The sequence below is a fragment of the Rousettus aegyptiacus genome, unplaced genomic scaffold (assembly GCF_014176215.1).
Source record: "Rousettus aegyptiacus isolate mRouAeg1 unplaced genomic scaffold, mRouAeg1.p scaffold_m13_p_2, whole genome shotgun sequence".
Lineage (NCBI taxonomy): Eukaryota > Metazoa > Chordata > Mammalia > Chiroptera > Pteropodidae > Rousettus > Rousettus aegyptiacus.
Genome location: NW_023416295.1, coordinates 118440773 through 118449047, shown reverse-complemented (window position 1 = coordinate 118449047; position 8275 = coordinate 118440773).

The following is an 8275-nucleotide window of genomic DNA, read 5'->3' as shown; positions in this document are numbered from 1 at the left end:
CCTTACTCAATATCCAGCCCATGATGGTGGTTTAATAAATATTCACTTAATTAATGTAAAAGAAGATTTTATTGGTTCTGCAAATCAGGGATACCCTTTCTAGAAGTAAAAGTTGCATCGGCAGAAAAGTACTTACTACTTCCCCTCTCTTTCCCTCTACTCAGACCCTTTCTCACTCAGATATGCTGCTTCCACACCATTAGGAGGAAAAGATTGGACTACACCTAGAAGCGCAGAGGAAAAGCCTGGGAAAGTGGGCGTGTGAGTGGGTAGAGATCCAGCTGTACTTCACCCACCATGCCATGCCCTTTACATGGCTAAGAGGTACCATTGCTCCCACCATCTACACTGTGGGGACTGTGTTGGCCCAGAGGGGACCTCCCTGTAATTCATCCACCCAGAGGAAGTCTTCCTTTCTATTCTGCACAAAGGCATCATGTAGCTAGTGGTGCCTTTACCTAAGTCATTAGTGCAGTGATGTAGACCTTTAAAACCTTTATTTCAAATTTCCCTTATACACATCATCTCATTTGAAAATAAGCTTGGCGACTTAAAATGGGCCAGGGATCATTTATCCCTATGGTGCTGATGAGGAAATTCACATCAAGTGAATTTTCTAAGGTACTAGATCTTGATCTCAAACCTTGTGTTTATAACCATATGTTCATTATTCTTTCTACTACTTCTTTGTTGAAATTGTGTGAAAGACTAATAATATCGTTAAAACTTTTTCTTATAAAACTATGTATACATGTATGAAAATACAGAAGATAAAATTATGAACTCTCCTATATCTATTATCCAGATTCAATAATTACTAGATTTGGCCACATATATAAGTAAACCTCAGGCATCATGTCTTTTTACTTTTCATATTTCAGTTTTTATGTCTTAAAAAAAGTGGACATCTTTTTGCATAGCTACAATCCAATATCATAGCTAACAAAATTAATACCGATTGTTTCGATATTATCTAATAGCCAATTTGTATTCAGATTACCCCATTTGCCTAAAACAAATTCTTTATAGGGATGCATCTAAATTGGGACCCCGAAAAAGTTTTATTCCATCTTTTATCCCTTTTCTCTCTCTTAATTTCCATCTTCTTTACTGCTGCCTACTGAAATATTTGGAAACCTACTGAAACATTTACCACCTTTAAATGCACACAAATGTATATATTTACTTTTAGTTACTGTCCTATGATTCTCTTTGCCTTCTTAACCAAGCTCTGCCAAAACAAACAAAAAAGCCAATACTTGCTTATTTATTAATTTATTCACACAACAACACTGATTAACTACTGTATGCTAAGTCTGCGGAAGGGTTTGAGAAAACAGAACCAAAAATTACTTTTCATCACCATCTCTGTCCCCGCACCCCAGTTTTCTCTTGTTTTTCTATAATTTCTATCATGTGTTCCTCTCTGTGCCTTTATCGTCTCCTGCACCTATCCCTGGGCAACCAACAATCTGCTTTCTGCCACTATAGTTATTTGCATTTAAATTTTTTATATAAATGGAAGTATACAGTATACACCTTTTTTTGGCCCACCTTCTCTTATTCAGTATTTTTTCTGAGATTTATTCATGTTGTACTGAGTATATTCATATATATAAATATACCACAATCTATTTATTTTTTAATGGACATATGGACATTTTGGTTGTTTCCAGTTTTCAATTATTATAAATAAAACCATGATGGGCATTTGTGGACAAGTCTTTGTATTTTATTTTTTTTTATGGGTAAATATCTAGTAATAGAATGGCCAGGTCATTATATATATGTTTAATTTAAAAATTATTGTGTGTTTTCGAAAGTGGTTATACCATTTTATATTCCCACTGGCAGTATATCCAGTCACTCCATTTCCCTGTCAGCACTTAGTATGATCAGTTTTTAAATTTTAACCATTCTAGTGGGTATGTATTGCTATCTCATTGTGATTTTAATTTGCATTTCCCTGATAATTAGTGATGTTGTATATTTTTCCATGGTTTATATACCACCTGTATGTCTTCTTTGGTGAAATGTTTGTTCAAATCTTTTGCCCATTTAAAAATTGGGTTATTTTCTTATTATTCAGGTGTCAGAGTTGTCTTTTTTTTTACATGTTCTAGATACAAGTATTTTGTCATACATATGTTTTACAAACATTTTCTTTCAGTCTGTTGGTTGCCTTTTCAGAAAGATGTTTTGAGGATGAAAAATAATACACCATGTCTTGTACCTGGTAGAATGCCTGATATCATGATCATTATTACTAGATATGTTCTTTGAAAAAAGAAAACTTGTTTGAAGATGTTTTTCACTTATCTTTGGTATTACCAATGATAATAGGAGCTGAAAATGTGCCAAGACCAGACTCTTGAGCCTCTCAAACCATTATAATATTCATTTTGCTTGTGTTGCACTTGCTATTGGAAAATCAGCGATAGCATCAAGCATGGCCCCTGTCCTCAAAAAAAAAAAAAAAAAAAAAAAAACTGATAAGACACGTACATGGGAAGCAGCAGTGAGAGAGTCCTAAGACAGCTCTGTAAGGTTAGGCAAGTGTTATTCATGTGAAATATGTTTTGAGAACCTGATATATATCAGATACTGTGCTAGGATTAGAAATAGGAATTAAGTTTAAAAAGAGGATGAGGGTGGGGGTTGAGGACAGACATTAAAATAAACAGCTATAAAAGTGATTATCTTCTAACCACTTCTATATGTCTCACCATTCAATGTTGACTTTTTTGGTAGCGTATTTCTAAAATAAAGTGTCATATCTAATGCTATTCTAAAACTGTATGTATTTTAGATAGTTCTAGCTTTTTGAATGAATAACTGAAGTACTTATTGCATACAACCTCTTTGACTTATTTCACTAAAATTACCTTTCATCTTTTACTATGTTTTCCATTCTTGGGAGGATACAAGTTGAATTTAGGTCTGTGATATTGAAGAAGAGGAATAGCAATTGGAAATAACATCAAGAATGCCAATTGCTTGCCTGAATGGTTTTATAATAGCAGTGGCAGAATATTAATTTTGGTTGCTGTATTGGGTAATGTTCGCGACAATAATTAGGCATACCTTCACATGCACAGGCTCTTTATTTAGGTCCTCAGTTTCCTTATCACATATAAACACATGTATGATAATAATAATGAAACATTATTATCTTTTCCCTAGAATTCCTGTACAGAAAAAATATGTATCGACATGCTTTACAAACTAAACTGCTAAACAACTGTTAATATCAGTAGGAGGTGCAGGGGCCTCAGCAGCAGCAGTAACAACAGCAGCGATCGTTACTATGAGTCTCATCAAAATAGCAATAAATCACCCTTCTTAATCTCCGAGCCCAGCGATGTTGTCAGAATGCAAAGTTGAGAGAGAAAGCTGATGATCTCATATCTGTTCTTGATACTGCAGTGGTTCACCTCTTAAAGGAGTCTGTGATTGTTAAGATTAATGGTTTGGTTCAGGGAAAGCCTGGGATAATGAGAAAACTCTTTTCTATTCATTGGCCTCACTTTGTTTATGGTAGATATGCCCTTGGGAACAGTACACTAGATGCTGAAAATTTGTCATCCTTCTTTGTATTTATTTATAGATATTACTTATGCTTATGGTTGTTTATGTTTCTTCAGTGGCCTCTGAATAGATTTGTATTTTTATAATGTGTGACACTTAATAATTATAACTATAACCAATTTGTAAAAGAGTTTGTTGAGTGTTATCTAAGTTCTGCACCAATGGCTATCACCCTTGCGAGCATAGGAACCACTGGTGGCAACATGATAAAAATTTCAGGTTCTAGGGCCAGCTATTATATGCTCTGGTTCAGTAGGTTTGGGATAGGGTTATTAATCAGGTGTATTTCTTAAGCTTTTCTGCTTGATCAGCCTTTTAATGATATATTCTTGTATTCATTCTTAGTGGATACTCTAGAGATTTCAATATGCATTTCTGACTAATTATAAAACACCTTCCTCAAGTTTTACCCAAACAGTGTAACATCTTACCATAGTTTAACTTCACTTAGGACATCCTGCCCTTTCTAAGTCCCACAAGACAATTATTAACATTTTATAGCAGCAGACATGATTTAGTATTTACTTTTTACTGCTCTCCATTTCTTTCTGCAGTACTAGCTTCTCTGCACCCTGAATAATTCTTTTTAGAAGGTCTTACAGTGCCCAGCTGCTGGTGACAAATTCTCTGAGCTTTTATTAGTCTAGAAACATCTTTCTTTCACTTCTAATTTTTGAGGGATTTATTTACTGGAGTAGTATTTTAGGTGGGCAATTTTTTTTAATCTACTTCCCCATTTCCAACCCCAGTTCATTAAAGATTTTGTTTCATTGTCTTCTGGCTTCCTATTTTCTTTGGAAATTCAACTGTTAATATAAATGTTGCTTGTTTGTAAGTAATGTATTTCTATTTTTTAGCTGCTTTTTAAGATTTTTTTCTTTTCTTTTTATTTGGTCTTCTACACTTTAATCAAGATGGTTTTCTTTGTTTTTATCTTGGTGTTTATCAAACTTCCTGAATCTGCAGTTAAATGTTCTTGATCAGTTTTAAAAAATACAGAACTATTATTAAGTATTTCTTCTTGCCCAATTTCCCTCTCCTCTTGTAACTCCAAGTACACATATAAAACCTTTGACTATTTTCCATGTGTTTTTTACACTCTGCTCTGTTCTTGTTCTTTCTTTTCCTTCTGTGCTTATGTTTGAATATAATATATTGACTCGTTATTAAGCTCACTAATTTGTATTCTGCTATGTCCAGAACACAGTTAAGCATATCCAGTTAGTTTTTAATTTTAGATATTTTATATTTTTAATCTAAAATTTCCACTTCATTTTTTGCATAGGATCCTTTTCTTTCTGTTGAATTTTTCCATGTTTTCATCTATTGTGCCATTACTTTCCTATATTTTATTTAATATTTTAAACTTAGTTATTCTGAAGACTTTGTCTATTAGTTCTAACATCTGTATCATTTGTGGACATGCAATTTGCTGTTTGTTTTTATTTTGCTTATCAGTCACGTTTTCTTGCATTTTTAATTGTCTATTAATATTTGATTGTCGGCTGGCTATTGTGTTTAAGAGGACAGAAAAGGCTTTGCACGATGTTTTCCACCAGAAGGTTTCCCTTTTCCTCAACTAGGCAGAATGACTGAGTTATCCTGTGGTAACTTTTAAAACCTCTTGCTTAAAACCCCCTAATTCAAAAGAATTCTAAAGAGGTACTACCCTGGTCTGTATTCATATTAAAAGTCAAGATCAAGTAAAATTTTACCCTTTTTTCCCTCCATGAGTTTGTTCTTGTACCAAGGAACTGAGCTGAGCATGGCTTTAATAAAAATCAATTTACATCTATATCTCATTATTTTCAACCATGGCTCATCTAGGCTTGTGACTCAGGTTTTGTTGGGCCTCCATCTCTTTACTCTGGGAGATTTGCTCTTTGAAGGTGTTGAGGTGCTAACTTTTTAAAATTCCTGCTCTGTGCAAATTCAAAACCAGGGGGAAATTAGTTGTATTCTTGCAAACCCCTTCTTTCCAGTGAGATTTTGTCTTCCAGGTCACAAAAATCCGTGGGAGATTTTACTTGACTTTTCTGTCCCATTATCCCAGTGTCCCCAGCACTCCATGCCATTCTAGAACACAGCAAATGATTGATGGTAAAAACTAGCCTTGAGTTGGATCTCCTCTATCTTTCAATTTGCCAAATCTGTGTGGACACGAAAAGCTCTGCTAGTTTCACTTTGCTTCAGCCAACTTCAATTGTTGACCTCTTACCAGCGGCATTTACCTCTTGGCAAGTGCTCCAAAGGAAGAAAACAGGTGGCTATGGGCAACTCATGTAGAAAGTGTTTTTCTTACCCTGGATTTTGAAGTTAATTTAAACTTCATTGGCTCTACAAATGCTAATATGTTAAATCTTTTTTTGTGTGTGTTATTTTGTTATTATTACAATGAGAATGTTGGCCCTCTGAAATCTGCTACATCCTACCTTACATTTAATGGTGCTGAAACTATTGATCGAGGGCATACGACTTCAATCTCACTATAGTGTCAGAAAAGGCAATACATTATCTTTCAAACTATAAATTTTGTAATTAATCTACAATTCAGGATTTGAGATTTAAATATGTTACCAGGGAATGTACAAGACAAAATGTACAAGAAGAGGAAAGAACACTTTTAAACTTATTCTACAAAGTTAGCATTACCCTGATACCAAAATCAGACAAAGACATTACAAAAAAAGAAAATTACGGGCCAATATCCTTGATGAACATAGATGCAAACATTCTCAATAAAATATCAGCAAACTGGATTCAACAATACATTAAAGGGATAATACACTGTGGGCAAGTGGGATTTATCTCAGAGATGCAAGAATGGTTCAATATTTGTAAATCAATTAATATGATCTATCACGTCAACAAAATTAAGGATAAAAATCATCTCAAAAGATGAAGAAAAAGCATTCAAAATAATTTGACATCCTTTTATGATAAAAAAAACCAACCTCTCAACAGAGTGGATATAGAAGGAATGTATATCAACATAATAAAGGCTACATATGACATCCCCACAGTTAATGTCATACTCTATGGTGAAAAACTGAAAGATTTTCCTTTATAATTAGGAATAAGACAAGGATGCCCACCATCACTTCTTCTATTTCAGAAAGTATGGGAAATCTTATCCATAACAATCAGATAAGAAAAAGAAATAAAAGGCATCCAAATCAGTAAGGAAGAAGTAAAACGGTTGCTATGTGCAATTGACATATTATAGATATAGAAAACCCTGAAGACTCCACCAAAAAATTATTAATATAAATAAATTTAGTAAAATTACAAGATAAAAAACGAGTATACAGAAATCTATTGCACTTCTATACACAAATAATGAAAGATCAAAAGAAGAAATTAAAAAAATAATCCCAGTTACATCTGCATCGAAAAGAATAAAATACCTAGGAATAAATTTAACTCAAGCGATGAAAGACCTGTACTCTGAAAGCTATAAGATACTGAAGAAAGAAACTGAAGGGGATGGAAATCAATGGAAGAATACACCACGCTTGTGGATTGAAAGGATTAATATTGTTAAAATATCCTTACAACCTAAAGTCGTATACAGATTCAAAGTAATTCCTATTGAAATACCAATGGTGTTTTTCTTGGCATTAGAACAACTAATTCTAACATTTATTTGGAACCACAAAAGACTCCACATAGCTGGAGAAACATTAAGAAATAACTAAGTTGGAGGCATCATGCTCCATGATATACTATACTATACTATACTATACTATACTATACTATACTATGCTGTACTGTACTATATTATACTATACTATACTACAAAGCTACAATAATCAAAACAGTGTGATACTGGCATAAGAACAGATATATAAATTAATATAGTAGAATAGTGAACTGAGAAATAAATCTTCACTTATAGGGTCAAATATTCTATGACGAAGGAGGCAAGGATATAGAACAGGGTAGAGACAATCTCTTCGGTAAGAGGTGTTTAGAAAGCTGGACAGATACATGTAAAAAAATGAAATTGGACTACTTTCCTATACCATAAAAAAAACCTGAAAGCCATAAATGTAAGACCTGACACCACAAAACTTCTAGAAGAAAACATAGGCAATAAACTCTTTGACATCGCTCTTAGCAATATCTTTTTAGATATATCTCCTCGGGCAAGGGAAACAGAAGAAAAAATAAACAAATGGGGCTATATCAAATACAAACGTTTCTGACAGCAAAGGAAACCATCGACAAAATGAAAAGATAGCCTACTGAATAAGAAAAGATATTCACAAATTATACATCTAATCAGGGGTTAATATTCAAAATATATAAGAAACTCATAAAGCTTAACACCAAAAGACAATCCATTTAAAATACAGGCACAGGACTTGAACAGACATTTTCCCATAGAGATGGCCAACAGACACATGAAAAGATGCTCTGTATCACTAATCATTAGGAAAATGCAAATCAAAACCACAGTGATGTATCACACCTGTCAGAATGGCTGTAATCAAAGTCAACAATAACAAGGGGACTTTTGGTGGGGATGTAAATTAGTGCAGCCAGTATGGAAAACAGTATGGAGATTCCTCCAAAAATTAAAAACAGAGCTGCCAAAGGACCCAACAATTCTACTTTTGGGTATTTATCTGAGGAAAACAAAAACATGAATTCAAAAAGATATACACACACACACACCTATGTT